General features: G+C 40.2%; 1 long non-coding RNA gene across 1 annotated transcript; it reads right to left on the bottom strand.

Moving 5' to 3' along the window:
- Positions 1-1,539: 1,539 nt before the first annotated feature.
- Positions 1,540-16,416, bottom strand: LOC148005686 (uncharacterized). The gene is made up of 3 exons (XR_015621405.1): positions 16,311-16,416; positions 4,663-5,120; positions 1,540-4,396 (listed from the first exon to the last, which is right to left on the bottom strand). It is a non-coding gene; the product is annotated as an uncharacterized LOC148005686 (long non-coding RNA).
- Between the last annotated feature and the right edge of the window lie 2,210 nt (positions 16,417-18,626).

Below are 18,626 nucleotides of genomic sequence, written 5' to 3'. Positions count from 1 at the left end.
TATTACTAGCATCATTAACTGCCTGCGCAAAGGAAGCAGGATCCTAAACTCAAATACAAAGAAAACTCATGATTTGTGGGTTATCAATAGCAAATGATGCTTTGAATTTTGTCTGTCAGAGAAAACCCAAATTTCTCTGGCTCACTGTTAAATAGCTCCACTTCCCAGAAAGAACACCTTGGCACCCAAGCAGAAAACTGTCTGCAGAAAACTTAATTCTGATCAAAATAGACAGCTCACTGTGCTGTGGGTCTTAAATATTGGCCACATAATACCCATCCCATTGCCAAGCCTCTAACCATGTGTACTTTGATTAAAATTGCCACTGCTAAGAAGGTCTGGCAATGTATAACTCCATTTGACTTATAAATGGACACATACAGAAGAAGGAGAGGAAGTGTACTATAGAGGAGGGAAATAAATATATTATTCGAAATGATCAGGGGACATTTAATGAAAGCAGTGATGTATCTTCCCTGACCGAGAATGGTGATTGAGAAATCTCACTAAGTAGCAAGTAAGGCATTGGGCCAGCTGCCCTGAGTTCTTAGGACACGTGGTGTGGCAGTTTGAATATGCTTGGCCCATGGAGTGGCACTATTTGGAGGTGTGGCCTTGTTGGAAGTGTGTTACTGTGGGCATTGACTTTAAGGCTCTTGTCCTAGCTGCCTTCAGAACAAAAGGTGGAACTCTCAGCTTCTCCAGCCTCTTGTCTGCCTGGGCACTACTATGCTTTCTCCCATCATGTCCATAATGGTGTTAAGTCAGCCCTAATTAGATGTTGTCCTTATAAGAGTTGCCTTGGCCATGGTGTCTGTTTAGAGCAGTAAAACCCTCACTATGATATATGGGCTGTCCAAGGTAAGTCTGGCTGCAGGGTGACTGTGAGAAACATTTCTGAGGTGTTACCTTCCAGTCAATGACGGAGTTAGTGACAAGTATGATAGCAATAAAGATGAACACACAATGGATATCTGAGGTAAGACACTCAAGTTCTAGGAAGATCACAGGTGAGTTCTTACCATCTGTGTCATACATGGAGCTAACTGCAGCTGTGTGGAGTGGAGACACACTCACAGCAACAGTGTCTTGGAAGAAGAGTTAATAGGACCGGGATAAAATTCATGAAGGCAAAGAAATCTCTGATTTGTAAAAGTGAATGAAGACTTTTTCCAATGCTAAGAGGAAGACTGGGTAGGCAGAGAAAAGGCTAGTGCAGGTTCCATTACGCATGCATTTAGTACAAGTCCCTATTTCCTTCAGTGGTCATGGAAAATAGTGGGGAAATAGGCTAGACTCTTTCTATCCTTTTCAAATGGTGACTATGAAGAATAAATCAAGGTAGAGAAAATGACACATGGGGTTGAATTGAGGTAGAGAATACTTTGGTGGGTCTACAGGTGAACTCATGCCTTACCCAGGCCAGAGAATTACATGTTCTTGGGAAAGGTTTTTCTATCTTTTACTTTTTTAATGTTTTCTAGGATCAAGTACGATCTGAATTCATAAAGGTGACCTATGTAAAGAAACAGGGGATTCGTACATGGGATAGTAAAAGGAAGCAGGTTGAACTGAAGGAAATAACAGATGAATAAGAAACCAAGTCTACTTTTCGTCCTTCTAGATAATTCATTTGGAAGGACTGAGGCCACTGGGCAGGACGACAGGCCAGTTTGTCACCTGACCTCACATGGAGGGGGTGAGAGCATAGTGTATCCTTTTAGTACCCACTGTATACCCTCCTCACAGAGCCATAGACACAGGCACTGTCCTTCCAAATCTTGCTGATAGGTATGAGTAAACTAGTAACATTTGCTGGACTCAGGTTCCACTAACATTTACTGTACTTACGGGGAGTCAATCAGAGTGATGGAGAGAGCTATAGGTAGGAAAAATTGCAACTCCAGCTGGAAAAGGAAGTGACTGACAGATCCTATACAACTGCTGACGCCAGGCAGGCCTGGTGGCACTAATGACAATTTAGTCAGTGAGCACGTTTAAGGGTTTTGATGGTGGGTTGTTTTACTGTTTCTAGAACAATTGTTTAGAATACTACCAATTGTTGGAACATTATGAAATTCCATATAGAAAGAACTAAAACTATAGCAAATAAAGCAAAAATAATCAGGACCAGGGCAGGATTCCTACTGAGAATAGATCTGAACAGAGCTACTTGTAGCCTGGACACAGATATTAAGGGCTGACTGTATTGCTGATTGCAGACTGGTACCCCAGACTGAGTGAAAAACAAATGTCTTGAGTCTCTTAATGCTTGAGCTTGGAATATGGGCTGTTATACTCCGGTGAGACCATTCCAGAAAGGGTTTGGTTTTGTTTTTTAGTTTTTAGAAAACTGGTATTTATTCTTCCTTTATCTTGCTTCTGCTTTGTTTAACTGTCCACAGAACAAAAGCTTAGGCCACTCCATTCAGTGGCCCGCACATTAGGAGATGTAGATGGTTCTTCTGTGGCCAGCTGAGCACTATAGCCTTTAGTAGGTCCTTGAATACAGTTAGACCAGTCTGCAATTCCATAATACAGAAGCAAACTTGGGATCTGGTGCAGTCCTTTCTCCTGAAATATCTCCTTCTTCGTGTCCTTTTCAGCAGCCATTTGTACTTCTCAGTATTCTCAGGGTCTCTATAGCAGAGGCCAGACAAGAGCATCCCATGGGTATTGACAAGGAGTGAACAGCATATGTGCAGAACTTCCTAGGTTCCTATCAGACCCATCGAAAGGCCTCCTTTTCAGTGTAACATGATAATGTCCACAAAACATAGAGAAGAATCTGTGTGACACTGGATAATGAAGGGAGGTTGATGCTTTTGTTGAGAAGCATTGTGTTAGTTACTTCCAAAGGATGGAACTTCAGGAGTGCTCCCCTGGAGTCTACTGAAAGTCACGGGAGCGAAATAGGCAGCACTTGGAAGGGCTCTGGTGAGCAGCAAGCGTATCAACAATGGCCAACTGCCCTAACCCCCCACAGAAGCTTCCCTCTGTTCCTCTTCAGATCTGGGATGCAAGATTATCCACCTTTCCTTTTGTGGATACACATTTTCATGTAGAAAACAGTTTGTCCCCAGAATGTCCCACTACAAGGAACCTGAAGACATCTTCCCCCTTCAGATCTAGGATGTTGAGGGCTCTGGAAATTGTGCCAGTCTCTCCCCTTGCATTAGAAGTAGCTACTGAGAAGAATCTGACCTTCCAAATGGTCAGAGGATGTTCCTTTTCATTTTGAGTCACACAGGTTTTCAAAGCTAGGGTGACTTTTAAGCATGATTTTCAGGAGAATGTGCATTATCATAGTGAATTTTCAGAAATACATATGTGGATGTAGATGGTAAATGCTAAATATATCTCTTCCATGTTCTTTCCATGGAGAGCCCTGTTGACAGAGCACACAGCGTGACCTCAGCTGACAGAATAAAAGAAGAGAAGGTGTGTATTATCCTCAGATTGTCTTAGACGATTGCTCGAGTAACCACACTCCATTATTGATGCACTTTCTAACTCTTGAGATCCGAGCAAACAGAGAAAAAGCCAAAATAAAGAACTCGAGCTATGTAGAAACTAGAGCATGAATCCAATGACCAGTTTGTTGCTCAATATGAACGGTGCTTGGGAGGAGGTATGTGGCTTATTGACCATTCTGTAGACTTATTTATTCTATTCATGTAATGGCAAATCTCAGTTAGAAAGCTGAGATTACCATGAGCAAAGGTCTGCAGTAGACTCTGCAGACTAATGCTTATCACTGGTTTGACCTTGATAGTGAACCTTGTACAAAATGTGCAATCTGCTATTAGTATATAAGCACGCTTTTAGGCCACTCACACATAAGTGCTTTGGTGATGAGAACTTGGAACAGCATAAGTGAAGAGAAAATACCCTGAGAAATGAAAATTACTGTGGAAACAGAAGCCAGCACATGGAGAAGTCCTGGTGGCACAGCAGAAAGAACATGGCCACAGGTGTCTGCAGTGTCAGAAATTAGACAAAGACTGTGCACGAAGGAAGTGCATCTTGGCGCCAATAAATAATTAAAACTACCATTCCTAGCTGATTCTACTGACCTTTCAGTCAGGAAAAAGAAAATTCTTTAATTAAGCCAAAGGATCTTCATCAGGCATTTTGATTCTTTGGAAAGAACTTCCTGGGACTAATGTGTCTATAATTTCAATGACATTGGGGAAGGATTTGTCAGTTTTATTACAGAAAAAATAGAATATGTTAATGATATAACCTAAAATGTGGAAAAGGTGCTACCCCTCCTCCTCTCACTTCTCCTGTCTTTCTCATTTCGGAGACTAAAGCCCATGCCAGTCACTCATGCTACCTTCTCTTGTTCTCTTAAAGAGGGAAATTGTCTTGCGTTTTCTGTGTCTCTGCTCATCTGGAAAAGAAGATTGATGTTTGTCATATAAAACTAAATAATTACATGAGATGATGCATGTGATAGCTTTAGTATCATCCCTGATTCACACACACACACACACACACACACACACACACACACACACACACACTTCCCTTCATTGGCCATTTACATATGAGCAAGCAAAAAGTGCCATATGTTTTTTCCATGAATTTATCCATTTAATCACTTTATATCCTGTTTGCACCCCACTCCTAGTTCCCTCCTTACACAGCCCCTCTTACCATTCCATCTTCCTTTCCTCTGAGAATGGGGATGACCACTGGATATCAACCCACCCTGGCATACCAAGTCACTGAAGAGCTAGGCACATTCTTTCCCAGTGAGGCCCAGTTAGTGAAACAGGATCCACAGGCAGGAAACAGAGGTAGGGACAGCCCCCACTCCAATTGTTGGGGAACTTGCACGAAAATCAAGATACACATTCACTGCACATATGAAGAGGACCCAGGTACAGCCCATGCATGCTCTTCACTCTATGGTTCAGTCTCTGTGAGACCCCAAGCATCCAAGTTAGTTGACTCTGTTGGTCTAAATCATCTTGGTCCCTCAGTCCTTCTCCCAACTCTTCTACAAGACTTCCTGAGCGACTTCTAATGTTTGACTGTGGGTCTCGGCATGTGTTTCTGTCAGCTGCTGAGTGGAGCCTTTCAGAGAACAAACAGTGATGCTAGGCTCCTGTCTGGAAGAACAACAGAGGATTATAAACAGTGTCAGGATTGGCTTCCGCCCATGGAATGGTTCTCAGTTAGGCCAGTCATCGGTTGGCCATTCTCTCAGTCTCTCCTCAGTCTTTGTCATGGTACTTGTAGGCAGAACACATTTTGGGTCTAAGATTTTGTCGGTGGTTGGTGCCCTTAGCCCTCCACTGGGTGACATGCCTGGCTACAGGAAGTAGCCACTTCAGGCTCCATGTCCTCCACTGCTAGGAGTGTCAGCCTCATGCGCTTCCTGGAGCCTCTCCCATCACAGGTTTCTGGCAAGTCTTAGATGTTCCCCTCCTTGGATTTCTGATTTTCAGTTTAATCTCCTCTGTCCCAGGACCTCCCTGTACCTGATTCCCACTTTCCATTTCCCTTCCCGTCCCCTGTCCCACCAGGTTCCCTCCCTACACACACCTCTGATGACTATTTTATCCCCCTTTCTGAGTGAGACTCATGCATCTTCCCTTGAAATCTTATTATTTAGCATCTTTGGGTCTATGGATTGTAGCATGAGTATCCTGTACTTTATGTTAATGTCCACCCATCTGTGATTATATACCATTCATGTCCTTTTGGTTCTGCGTTTCCTCACTCAGGATTACACTTTCTAATTCATTTGCCTAGAAATTTCATGATTTCCTTGTTTCTAATAGCTGAGTAGTATTCTGTTGTGTAAATGAATCACATTTTCTTCATCCATTCTTTGGTTGAGTCACATCTGTATTGCTTCGAGTTTTTGGCTATTAGGAACAAAACAGGTATGAAAATAGGTATGCAAGTGCCCTTTTACCACGTCCCGTAAGCAGATATTCCAATGCCTTAACCAGTAATGAAAAACTACCTCGTAAGTTTGAAAGACGTACAGCATGGATGCCAAGTTGGTTACTCAACAGGCTGTGACCCTTTATCAAGATGACTGTGTTAGGACTGAAGGGATACCCAACAGAAGGGAGAAAATGTGTATGTTCTCAGAACACAGGAAGCTTTCATTGCTAGGTACCAACCATTATTCTGAATTTAAGTTACCAGGCCTACAACACTGTGTGGTTCCTCAGTAAACACTCAGTTATGACTGGCTAAATAAATGAAGAATTCATATGTCTAATCTCAGGTTACATGGATCCCAAGTTTGATGTTAAGTTTCTCTTATTTTTAAGAATATGGAATTATAGCAATAGCTTTTAAAGTCTCACAATTTTAGATTTTATGGAATTGCAGAACTTCCCCCAAGTCAGAATTAGTCTATGGAGAATGAATCTCAAAGTTTAATGTGCACATATACGTCAGTCACAGAATATGGTATTGTTCTAGAGGCTTCCTTAATACAGGCTAGTCATAGTACTAGAAGATGTTATACATATTACTGAGGGTATAAAGTTATCTACAGTCTTCTCCAGCTGTGGAGCATGTGACCTACAACGGCAACTGACCGGGTATGTATGGTCGCTGGTGCAGTCAATCACATGAGTTAATCACTTTCTTGCAAGATGAAACTCACACATCTTACCACCAATGAGATCAAGACTCCTTGGCTGAGTAGTTCACAGGCTCTACTAGTAGTCTAAATAAACATAGTATTAAACCAAAGCCTAATGGCTTATTGCTATTCATACAGAGAATAAATCTCTCGACTTCATCAGTGAGTCTCCTTTTTACAGTAGATAGTCATTAACACAGAGACCCACAATTGGTCAACTGCAGAGAATAAAGGATGGAAGAATATTCAGCTTTTTCCTCCCTAAGCTTAAGGAGATAAGGCAGATAAATGTATGAGTCAGGGGCAGTCAGTGATTGCAGTGTTTTATGTGCATGACAGGGCTGTTTCACATGAATCAACACAAGCTGTGATTGTATGGACAAGACTTGTCCAAGATGAAACCAGGTAAACCCCTGCACGGAGAGGGGAGGAGGTCAGAAAAGGAGTCACATAGATGAGTGTCTTTGCTAGCCATTAAGGAATTGTTCTGAGGCTAGGAGATAGGGTTTCCGACTTTGATTTGACAGTCTGTGGACTTGCTATTCACATGAATTTGACACTGCCCCCTAATACCTAATGAATAAGAAAGCCTCAGTGAGTGCCCGGATATTCTAAGGGAGACAACAGAATGAAACTGTGAGGGGCTGTCTTATTCTAAAGGTTCTCAAAAGTTAAACATTTAGGCTTGAAATTCTTAAATTAGGACTAAAAGGAGCAAGACCGCATGTCTTTTTATCTTAAAGAAAGGGATGCACAAAATACCACCATGTTCTATGCTACTAATAATGGATTATTTCTTCTCTTATACTCCTAAAAACCACGATTGCCCAGGAACTTCTAAAACTCTTTACAAGGCTTTGAGTTTCAGGGTAATTCAGTGCTACTCAACCTGTGGGTGGCAACACCCAAAGGTCATTGGAAAACACCCATATTTGTTAACATTACTATCCATAACAGTAGTAAAATTATGAAGTAGCAACAAAAATAATGTTATCGTTGGGATTTACCACAATATGAGAAACTGTATTAAAGGGTCACAGCATTAGAAGGTTGAGAACCACTTGTACAATGCGTCTTTCCCTTTGATCCTTCATAAAGGCCAAAAGTAAAGAGATGATCATCTCTGAGAATCCCTCATGTATTAACAACATATTAGTATAAATCACATCTTGACTATTTAGGCATCATTTACATGTAATAAATGCTTTCTTCAAACTCGATTACATAGCTTTATCCTGCTTTAGCATCAGTCAGCAGTTTCAGATAAATTATATTATTATTATTATCATTAAACAAGAATGACCCTATATTAATTTTGACAGAAACAGTGCTTGTATTTTTGCTTAGTTCTAGTATTGCATTGTCCATAGAAAGTGTTTCTGTGAATTGTGGGGGGAACTATATATTAGCAATAATTAGGGCAGACGTTACAAGACTCCATGCTTCTGGCTTTTCTGTTTAATAGCACATTTTGCGCTAACTTCTAGTAGTCTGGTCCTTTTGGTTTGAGCAAATTCTACTTTTGTGGACTTGCATGTTAAAAAAATATCTGAGTAGCTTCTTCTGAAGTTGAGAAAACTCTTCTCGCCTTACACATGCTCTCTCAAGCAATGGGGATGGTACCACAGGCTTTCCGACAGATGGTAGCCAATCCAAATTCAGTATGGTAAGCAGGCAGCACTCAATAAAACTTTAATTGCTGCATATGGTAGCTGCTAACTTGTTTAGAAAATGGATCTGCAGCATTAGCTCAGAGCATTTAAATGGCCTGATCGCACTGGACAGCATGTTGGGCTGCCACCTGGAAGACCCAAAGCTCATAGCAGATGTAACACTTGAAGAATAAAGCTGGTGCTTGATAGTTCTGGAATGGAGATGACATAGTCAGCACCCAGCTGTTCTCCCCCACCGTGCTGACTCCTATAGCTCTGGTGTCACTTCTACCAAGCCCTGAAATTACTCATGTATTGTATTCTTCTCCCAAAGAGAGATGGGAGAAAAAAATCCCCTAAACCATACCATAAGGTTGAGATGGGAAGGGGGTTCATGTCCCCGTTACAGCTTAGCAAACCTGGAGGATGCTTTCACATGCAGTTAGGGGGAGGAGAGCACAAAGATCTGGAGAGAGAATGTCTGACATATGTGCAAATTTCTGCCAAAAGATGGGAGCCAAGACAGACGAGAAAGAAGGCTCCTTCTGAGCATGCTGGAGAGATCTTTGCAATTTATCACTCACATTTGTTTTACCCCAGCAGACAATCACACCCAGCACAGACCAAGGAGGTCAGCTTACCAGCCCCCTAGCTTGATGGACTGAGGAGGGACCATTTCTGAAAACAGGGACTCATTAACCCCCTCCCATCAACTTGTGTGGCAGCAGAAGGAGCTGAAAAGAAAATAGCTCACTATCTTAGACTATTTAAAGACAGAGGGAGGCTATTAAAGGAAGGAACAAAACTAATTGTTTTATTGTCGTTTTTTTTAATGGAAAAATTGCAAAGGGATATTCACTCTTGAACATTAGTGCTCTGATCTACCTCGACCCCAATCTAAATTCAGAGAACCCACAGATGCACTTTCCAGACTCACTATTGATTTCTGACCTGTAAATTACTTTCCATCAAAAAGGTCTTGGTACAGACTAGGGTTTTGGAGTAGCCTGGGCACTTCTCAGCTGTAATCTGCATAATGTTTAGTATTCAGTGAGTTAAAGCAGGCAGTGAAAGGGAACTGTCAACGCAATCTAGAAGATATAAAGAAATGAAGGGGGGGGGAGCCGTATGCTAATAATCCACTCAGTAATTAAGTGAAGATCGCTGCCAAGCGCCACTGCCACTTTCAAAGGGTAATTTGTACAGGAAATCATAGAGTCATTGTCAAATCATTTCAGGATAAAAGGAAAGTCATCAAGTGAGATAAGATAAATGCTGGGTGTCTGGCAGCGGGCGCCCTACCAAACGCCTTTGCTTTTTAAATTTTTTTCCTTAAAAAAAAAAAAAGCCTGTAAAAGTGAGGCTGGGCAAACTTGACAGGTTGAACTGTGCGTTGACTATTAATAATAGGGCTGCTCCGTGTAGGGATGCATTTTTAAATAGGTTACTTGAACAAAAAAAAGTGGCAAAATAAATCAGTTAAGGGGGCTTAACTCATAACTAATACACTGTGTATGATTTTTTTTTCTGCCACTCTTTGCCACCTTTTGGGTCACAGAATTCTCAGCCGCATTACTTTTGCTTCTCTCTGTTTGCTGAGTTGTAATATTTTAAAAATATTTTTTAACCGTCTTGTTGTTTGGGGAGGACAATGCTCTAGAAACGTAAGCTTATAAAAAGAAGTAGGAATGACAATAATCTTTCTCTGCTGCTTCCCCCTCTAATAGTCTTAAATTCAACAGGACAGTGTAGATTTTGCTTCATATCTCAGGAAGATTGCAAAATTAACATGGGAACTTTGCAAAGTGCATGTCCTTTTTTTTTCCTGTAAAGGGGGCGACTATAGTGCTTGAAAATTGCTATTCTTATGAGAAAAAAACTCAACAAAACGAAGTGCAATCTGTATTTGTCATTCAAATTTATGTCCTTTCTCTCATTGACTTACTCTGACTTAACCTGTGTCAGATAAACGTCTCCCAAAACATAAATTGACGTGTGCAGTTCCGGGTAGCTATTTTTATATAGCCAAATGGGTGAAACATTTCACCCAAATATTGCCTTAACACTGATGTCTTCTGTCACACTGAAAGGGACGTTTGTTTGCTCGTGGGAGCAAATTGTCGAAAAATTTGAGGCTCTCTGTTAAAGCACTTGCCCTATAGTGATGTTGCTCCCTGCACAAGAGTCTGGATAGTTCTGAGAGCAAGGTGCAGAATTGTCCCTGGGCATCTGAGTGTAAGAAATATCCACTGGAAATATTTCCTTTCTTTGTTCATTTGCTTTTGATTGCTGGGCAAAGGTATTTCTGAGATAAAGACATGCATTTTATAATCTGTGGTAAACGGGAGCTCCAGTGTTAATGATATATTTTAAAGCTCAGCCTTTGTGAAGGAACTGTGTGGAGACATTGACCTGATACTGAAGAGTTTGGGAAAGGATCAAATAACCTCCTTATTTGAACATTTTTATTCTCTAGGCACTGTCTCTATTCATCAGTCTGTATGACAGCATTTGCTCAGTTCTCAGTTCAAATGGCATGTGGGTGACTTATGAGTTCCTAGGATTCCTTTAGAGCAGCTGTGAGCCTATGGGTTGGTCGTCTCCACCTTCTGTCTGTCCTCTATCTCTTTTTTCTCTTTCCCTTCTTCATCTCCTCTCTCCATCTGTCCATCCTGCCTTCAGGTGAGGCTCTCTCTGACCATGTGGAGCTGCAGACATTTTACAATGGGGCCATGCAAGAAAATACTTTTGTTTTCAAGGCTACAACCTACCAGGTGGTGCGGAAGACATATGAAGTAAAGGGAGAGCCTGCCGCACACATGGTATTTTATTCTAAAGGGTTAGGCAACTACCTTCTGGGCACAATTTACAGAATCCACTTAGGGAGTAAAGTTAAGTTCGGTAACTGATTCTTTTTAGAAATATTGCCTTTTTCACTTGATTTAGAAAACACCAGGAAGCAGTCAATGAGGGAGTCACAGAGCAAGTATGAGGAGGCTGAGTGGACTGCAGAGATTGGAAAATTCAGTTACCAAAGTTTTAGACCATTTACTTAAAGAGTAAACACCATTGTATCACGAATTAAGGTATGTTTGGACAAGACAAATACAAGTGATCTAAATAAAGACCTAGAATTGTGATGAACTTTTAAAATTATATAAGGCGCATGGTTATTAAATTAAAGTTTTGAGGGGTAGGTAATTCCTTTAAATAGTGCTGTTTTGTTTGTGAAATGAAAGAAAAGGCCTCAATGTGTATAGACTACATAGTAGTCTGTTTTCAATTTCATGGTTAATTTAGACTACTATGCATTTATATATTCTCCATATTTAAGAAGGCTAAATTAAATAAATTAAAGATATTTTAATTTTTTCATAATATGTCAGGGCCTTCAACAATATTATAAGTTTCGTAAGGGAATTGAAATGTATGTAATATCTCCTAAATATATTCGACTATTACATTTCATTTCAAGAAGCGTTTTACAGAATTGACATGTTGATTCTAAGAAAAAAGTAAAATTAATAAAATCTACCTTCCTGAGGCTCAGAATTATCAAAACACTATTTTAACATCTATATAGTTGATAAGCAAATCAGCTTAAAAAATAGGCCATTTACTCAAAACTGCTTAGAAATTTCAAAGCAAGAGCTACCTATTTCTGAGTGCTCTGTCCCATTACATGCCTGAGCCTAGAAATTCATGCAGCTATTAATATTTCATCCTTCCCACATCCCTGTGTGGTAGATGAGCTCATTCCTATTCTAGAAATGAACAGACAATGACTTATTGTTAAACGCACTGTTAAAGGCCATATGCTATGTAACCAGTAGAAACAGGGTTTTAGACTCACGTCTGCCTGGTGGCGAATATCCTATCATAGTGCTTCTTTGGTTAGGGAAAACATCAAAAATTGTTCCAGAGGTTAACCTTAAAACAACTTATTCATTAGTATATTTAGAAATGATTTGGGCCTGACTTGGAAGAAGGTTCTAGGACACCACTGCAAGTCCTGAGCCAGAATAATGATGTTTTAGTGCTTGGAGGTTGGAGCCATGAGAACAGAGTAAAGCCAACTGTGTTGTTATGAAACAAATGGGTTCTGTTATTATCGCTGCTTGCAGTGAATGATCTTAGAGAGTAAAGCATCTCACATGCTAAACTTTCTTTGCATGCTGGTCTTGAAAGAGTCCAAAAGAAAAACATTGCCCGTCCTAGCTCTTCAGCTGCCTAGAGAGAATATTCTTTCAAAAGGCCAAACCTAAACCTTTTTTTTTTTTTGTAATGTTAAAAGCAGTGATTTTGTTCTAGCTCCTTTGGTAAAAAAAATTGTTTAACACCATTCTCAGAGATAAGCATTTACACTTCAAAAAGTACAAATACATATAAAGGTGAGAATGAAATGTTTATCGAAAACCGTTTTCACTGTGGAGGTGGGGCTGTGTGCCAAAAGCAACTGGGAGAGAGGCAAATAGGTCTTCGTGAGTTTCAGGCCAGCCTGGTCTACATAAGTCATATGCATATGTGGATAATGCCTTAGTGGATCAAAACTATCTATGCCATATAGGCATTTCTGTACTTCACCATTTTCCATGGTAGTAACCAATGATTTTATTTTCCTGACTGGAATGCTTAATCACCTTTGACAAATAGACCCATTTTTAGGAGATAGTTGTTAGAGATGGCTGCCATCAAGTTCTCTCTCTCTCTCTCTCTCTCTCTCTCGACCATTCCTTCTATCAGAGTTCCCTCATCTCTCCATTCAGAGATGGTCGTAAGATTTGTTTCAATCAACAGAAAGTAGAGATATAGCAATGAGACAATTACTTGAAGCATAAATTAAACATACTGGAAACTTCTTTCTTGGAAATTTAGCTACCGTCCTATAAAGAAATTTTAATAAGACTGTGGAATGAAGAAATATATATATGTGTATTACATATATATGTGTGTGTGTGTGTATGTGTGTATGTGTGTATGTGTGTGTGTGTGTGTGTGTGTGTGTGTGTGCGCGCGTGTGTTTCTATGTCACCATTTGCACTTTTACCATGTAAGGACAGTCTCATTAAGAAATGGTGTTAAGAAAATGCTGTATTTAGGTGCAAAAAGATGAAGTTTCACTGTAGACTAGGTTAATTCAAAGTAAGTCCTAAGTGCCAGAGAAAAAATATAAATTTCTCAAAGAGCACATGAGAAACTTACTGCATGTCACTATGATTTATTGTATGTAAAAACAAATGTTTTAAAAATTGAAGAAATTAGTAAGCGAAGGCAAAATTGGAAGAATTCTAGCATGATTTAAATCCTTAAGTCTGTTCTGTAAACGTAGGTGTTAGCATCTTAGGATGAGATTAAAACACATGGACCAAGTAACATGATTCTCCTTTTGTCCAGTTACAAGAACTTAGGAAATGAGGAACAAACTGTGACAAAATTTATCTTTCAAAATGTTAAGTGTTAAGATTGGAGTTATACAACGTGCCTCAATACTCCACAAAACGTCAAATTTTAAATCCAGCCAGTTCATAATATGAATATGTTTAGTTCATCTTTTATTAAGTAATTTTTCATTAGATTAAAAAAAACAGTGTCATATCACAGCTAAAAAATATTCAGAGTCGCGAGAGAAGACATTTTAATTTGAATTAATTACGACCAACTTGCTTATTCAACTAAAGGTGTAAACAGCTATTTGAAGCAGAGACATGTTTGGTGCCTGGCAAGCATATTTGAGAATAATGATTTTTAGAAAGTAAGAAATCAGAAGCCACTGTGCTATTCAGAACCAATTTCCACAGTGTTCCTGAATAATTGCTGTTTTCCCAGTAGAGAATTTTATTTAGTATGGATGGCTTGAAACAGTGCTATGGTCAGCAAGCAAGGAGACCTAGATTTCTTCACCAGCAGGTCATGACCAAATCACTAAGAAAAGAGCCCTTCATACCTCCAATCTCTAAGTGCATGAAAATAACTTCTGTTTGTCTCTCTGAGCCTGGCATAAACACCAGCAGAATGGATCCATCCAGAAACTGATGGGAACAGATTCAGATATCCACTGCCAAACAACAGGCCAAACATAGTGAATCCTACAAAAGAAGGGTTGGGAGGATTGTAGGAGGCAGAGGGGTCAAGGAAACCACAAGAAGACCCATACAATCAACAAACCTGGGTGCATGGGGTCTCACTGAGACTGAATAGACAATTAGGGAGCTTTTCTGGGTCTCACCTAGGCCCTCTGTAGATATGTGACAGTTGTCTAGCTTGGTGTTTTTGTGGGACTCCTAACAATGAGAGCAGGGGTTGACTCTTCTGACTGCTTTTGTGACCCTTGTCTTCATACTGGGTTTTTCATTCAGTCTTTTTGTGAGGAGAGATACCTAGTCTTACTGCAACTTTATATGCCTTGTTTGGTTGATATTCCTGAAAGGCCTGACCTTTTCTGAAGAGCTATGGAGGAGGAGCAGACTGGGAGGAGAGGAGGAAGGGGAAAACTCTGGAGCGGATGTAATATATGAGAGAATAAATTTAAATAAAGAAAAAGGAAAGGACTTCTGAGGCTGAGTGGTAGGAACAGCTCAAGCACAGCTCTTCTTGGGTCCTCATTTGGAAATGAAAGCCATGTGTCTAACCCTCTTGGTAATTCTCTGACTCTTACTGAGAGCAAACATATCAGAACAGACAGTAGCCCAATACTTACCCTTGCCGAAGTAGAAATATGCTGAAAACTATTTTGCTTAACTCTAATTGATATCAAACAGAAGTAGGTTTAATATCATGCCTCTGGCTCTCAAGGTATCATGGAAGAAGTTTACAAAGGAATGTGTTAAAATAGTGGGGACAGCATGCCCACGCTGGCAAATGGATCAGCCATTGTGCACCCTACAAAAGCTCACACACATATAAGTAATTAATGTCCTTCAGAAGTGCTCTGCCATGCTCACTTTCCACAGTGTTAAATTATTACCCTAATTTTTATTCCTGAGACTTTCCTATTTACCCGGTATTTAATTATTTTATTGAGAATATTACCACTTATTTTTGAAAAATCACTATCATTTCAATTATCCTTGAAGGAGCTTTGCAAGTTCATTTCCCTACATATAATCTCTCGGGCTGCTCCTTGAGATATTGTAAGGAAAATTAACAATAAGAATAGTATAAAATTGAAAAGCTCAAGTAGAATAAAATCTATTATTTATTTTGTGCCTATACCTACAAAGCCAGGGTCCTTTCAACTTTAACATAGGTGGATAGGTATGTCAATGTGTCTGTGTGTGTGTGTGTGTGTGTGTGTGTGTGTGTGTGTGTGTGTGCGTGCGTGCATGTGTGTGTTTATTATTTTCCCATTAAGCTGCAGTATATTGAAAACAGAACATACAGTATTTTAGAAAAGATGTTTAAATGATAAGGTATTTCTACTGGGTAAAAAGTCACGCTACTTAGGCTGGAAGCCATTGGAAATTTCCAATTTTTCTCTCAAACCAGACGCAGTGGCTTTGTGCAGTCAGCTCCCAGGCAGTATTTCACAAAGGTGATGGCTGAATGCAGGAACTTGAAAACAAACCCCAATACACAGAACAATAAATGGTGTGGCAATGAATAATTATCGGCCTTACAGACACTAATCATTTCATGGCTTATCTTAATAGCAGTTAAATATGCTCTGACTTCCTCTCTCTGTAGCAATATTTAGATTTCTTCATGGTTCTGCTGGTGATATTTTCCAAATCGAGTGAGGGAAAAGAAAACTCACCCATCAGAAGACATAAAGCAGTCTGTAAAATTATAAAGCTTTTCCCTCCTCTACCCCCACTCGTCTCCCCACATCAAATGTAGACCATATGCTGAGGCCACTCCTTAACCATAACTGACTGTTGTTACTGTAGTAATCAGTCTCTGTCAGAGCAATTACGCAAAATCATCCGTTCTGGTTGTTTTTCACAATCCATAGCACACTGCGCAGAACAATGCTGCCGACAGTCCAAAGGGCACAGATGGAATTATCATACCTCACACCCCCCCCCCCGACTGACAGTTACCTGCAGGAAGGGGACGGACCCTGTCATCTGGAGGACCGGCTTTCTCATTACCAGAGGGAGAGAGAAAGAGAACCCTTGCAGTACCTTTGCCACCCAGGGAATCAGCAGATATTTCCTCCTGGCCTGTGTAAAACAAACAATGTCATTATTCTTCAGGGTAGGCGGTGGGGAGGGCGTTATCCATGTGGAGGCACTGGCTTTAAGATACTAAACAGGTTAATCAATAGGTGGTCCAGCCTCTGCAAGACCCCCATTAGCAGGCCAGATGGATTGAAATTCATTAGCCTTTCCTGCCTTTAACTAGATCGATATTTCTAGGTACTGCCCCAAAGTACATTGTTCAGAAAAATGTTTGTTTTCAGTGTCCTAGACAATAATCGTTGGGTGGATGTGATACGATGTGTGTGTGAGGTGGTGACACAGAGTTGTGGGTGAGGTCTAAGGAGATGCTAGAATCTTACTCCATTGATCGGCACAACCACTATTGTCTAGATGCATGTTTTAGGGTAGTAGACTTCTTTACCTTGTCCTTTCTTAAAACCGGACTAGCCAATCAACAAAAGACAGCCAGCTCTTCTGAGAAGTCAGTGGGGTTTTTGTTTTGTTTTGCTTTTGTTTGTTTGTTTGTTTTGCTTGGCTGGTTTTTTAAAATTTATTTATTTATTGTTTGCTTTTTAAATAAATTGGAAAACTAAATCATACAAAATTGCATTCCCCACAAACCGCCTTTCTCCAAAGAGTCCTGGCTCGAATCTGTGGGCTTGGACCCTGCAGACAGAAGCCATCCTGAGAGCATCTGCCTTAACGAGAGTCACCGTCTTCAGGCGTCTCCACAGTCCTGAGATCTAGAGATGTCCTTATATGAATTCTCAATGAATTCACCTCAAGGAGAAAGAGGTGGGGCATACTGTGCGGGTTTCCATCTTTTGGCACAGGGTACAATTGTCACCCATAGATAGACCTTATTTGTTTCTCTCTCAGCCTCTCCTTGCAAAACAGGCCTTGAACTCACTGTGTAGCTCAGGCAATCCTCCTGCCTCAGCCTTCTGTGCTTTACCATTACAGACGTGAGGCATCACTATCCCCAGCTGCACATCCTTCAACAATATTTAACATTAGTGTGAGTTAATTGTATGAAATAAAGTATTTCATTATGGAATTTCATACATGTATATTCTTTTCAAAAATGTCTTTAGCTGCTAAGATTCAAAACATAACAAAGAAAAGAATCCACTTGTTTCAGGAGAGGGGGAGAAAAGCAAATCAGAAGCTCTGAATTCTTATGGCCTGCTAATGATTAAACCTCCATTAATCATAACCATCAATGGCCCACCAACCGAGCTTAATCATTTTCTACCAGTTGTGTGACTGTGTTGTGCCCTTATGCTGGACTTCTTCAAAGTATTTCCTTATCTGGAGGAATACATTAATAGAACTAGATCTCCTGGGTAATCAGAATTTATTGCATAGCTATTTCGAAAACGTTCCATGTAGAAGTTGCGAAAGAGACACGAGCAAAATCTCTGACTTCTGGCTGTATTTGGTTTTTAGACAACAAGGCTTTTAGTGTAAACGTAAAGTACAGTTCACTTTGAATTCAATTAAATCTGCACAGTGTAGTCAAGGACTGCAACATAACTGGGTACTGGAAAGGGGTTGGGAGAGCCCGTTCTGCACATTTCAGGGTTCTGCACGGTTGAAGGGCAGACAGTAGGGGGAAGGGCACGCTGAGTAGTAGGCTGTTGGCACCTAAAGAAGTGAAGAGAATATGGCTTAGCTTGATGCCTACACCTACCTTCTTTGTCCAGAGAATATGACACCAGTTACATATGGTTGTTGGGGACTGAAAATGCCACACCAGATTTTTAAAACTTAGCAGAAAAAGGACACAGAGTATCTCACTGGTTATTTTGAACAGTTATAACATGTTAACATGATAGACTAAAAACAAATAAGATTTATTTTGTGTCTGTGATAGTTTGGCCTGTATGTATTTCTGTGTACTAGGGGGAGTGCCTGGTGCTCATGGAGGTCAGAGGGCAATGTCACCTGTGAACTGGATAGTTATGAGACACCATGTGGGTTCTGGGACAGGACCAGGGTCCTTTGCAAGAAGAACAAGCACTGTCAAATGTTAAGCCCTCTTTGTAGTTCCCATGATAGGTTTTTAATGTATACTAGATTAAACAAAATATTTTCTCAAGTCCTTTTATCTTTAAAGAAAACATACACGCACACATAAATATTTTAGCATTTTTGTGTATGTATGCACGTATATACATGTACCAGGGCACATATGTGAAGCTCCAAGGACAA

This window comes from Rattus norvegicus, chromosome 5 (genome assembly GCF_021556685.1).
Source record: "Rattus norvegicus strain SHRSP/BbbUtx chromosome 5, alternate assembly SHRSP_T2T, whole genome shotgun sequence".
Classification (NCBI taxonomy): domain Eukaryota; kingdom Metazoa; phylum Chordata; class Mammalia; order Rodentia; family Muridae; genus Rattus; species Rattus norvegicus.
This window is presented reverse-complemented; position numbering and strand designations above follow the sequence as displayed.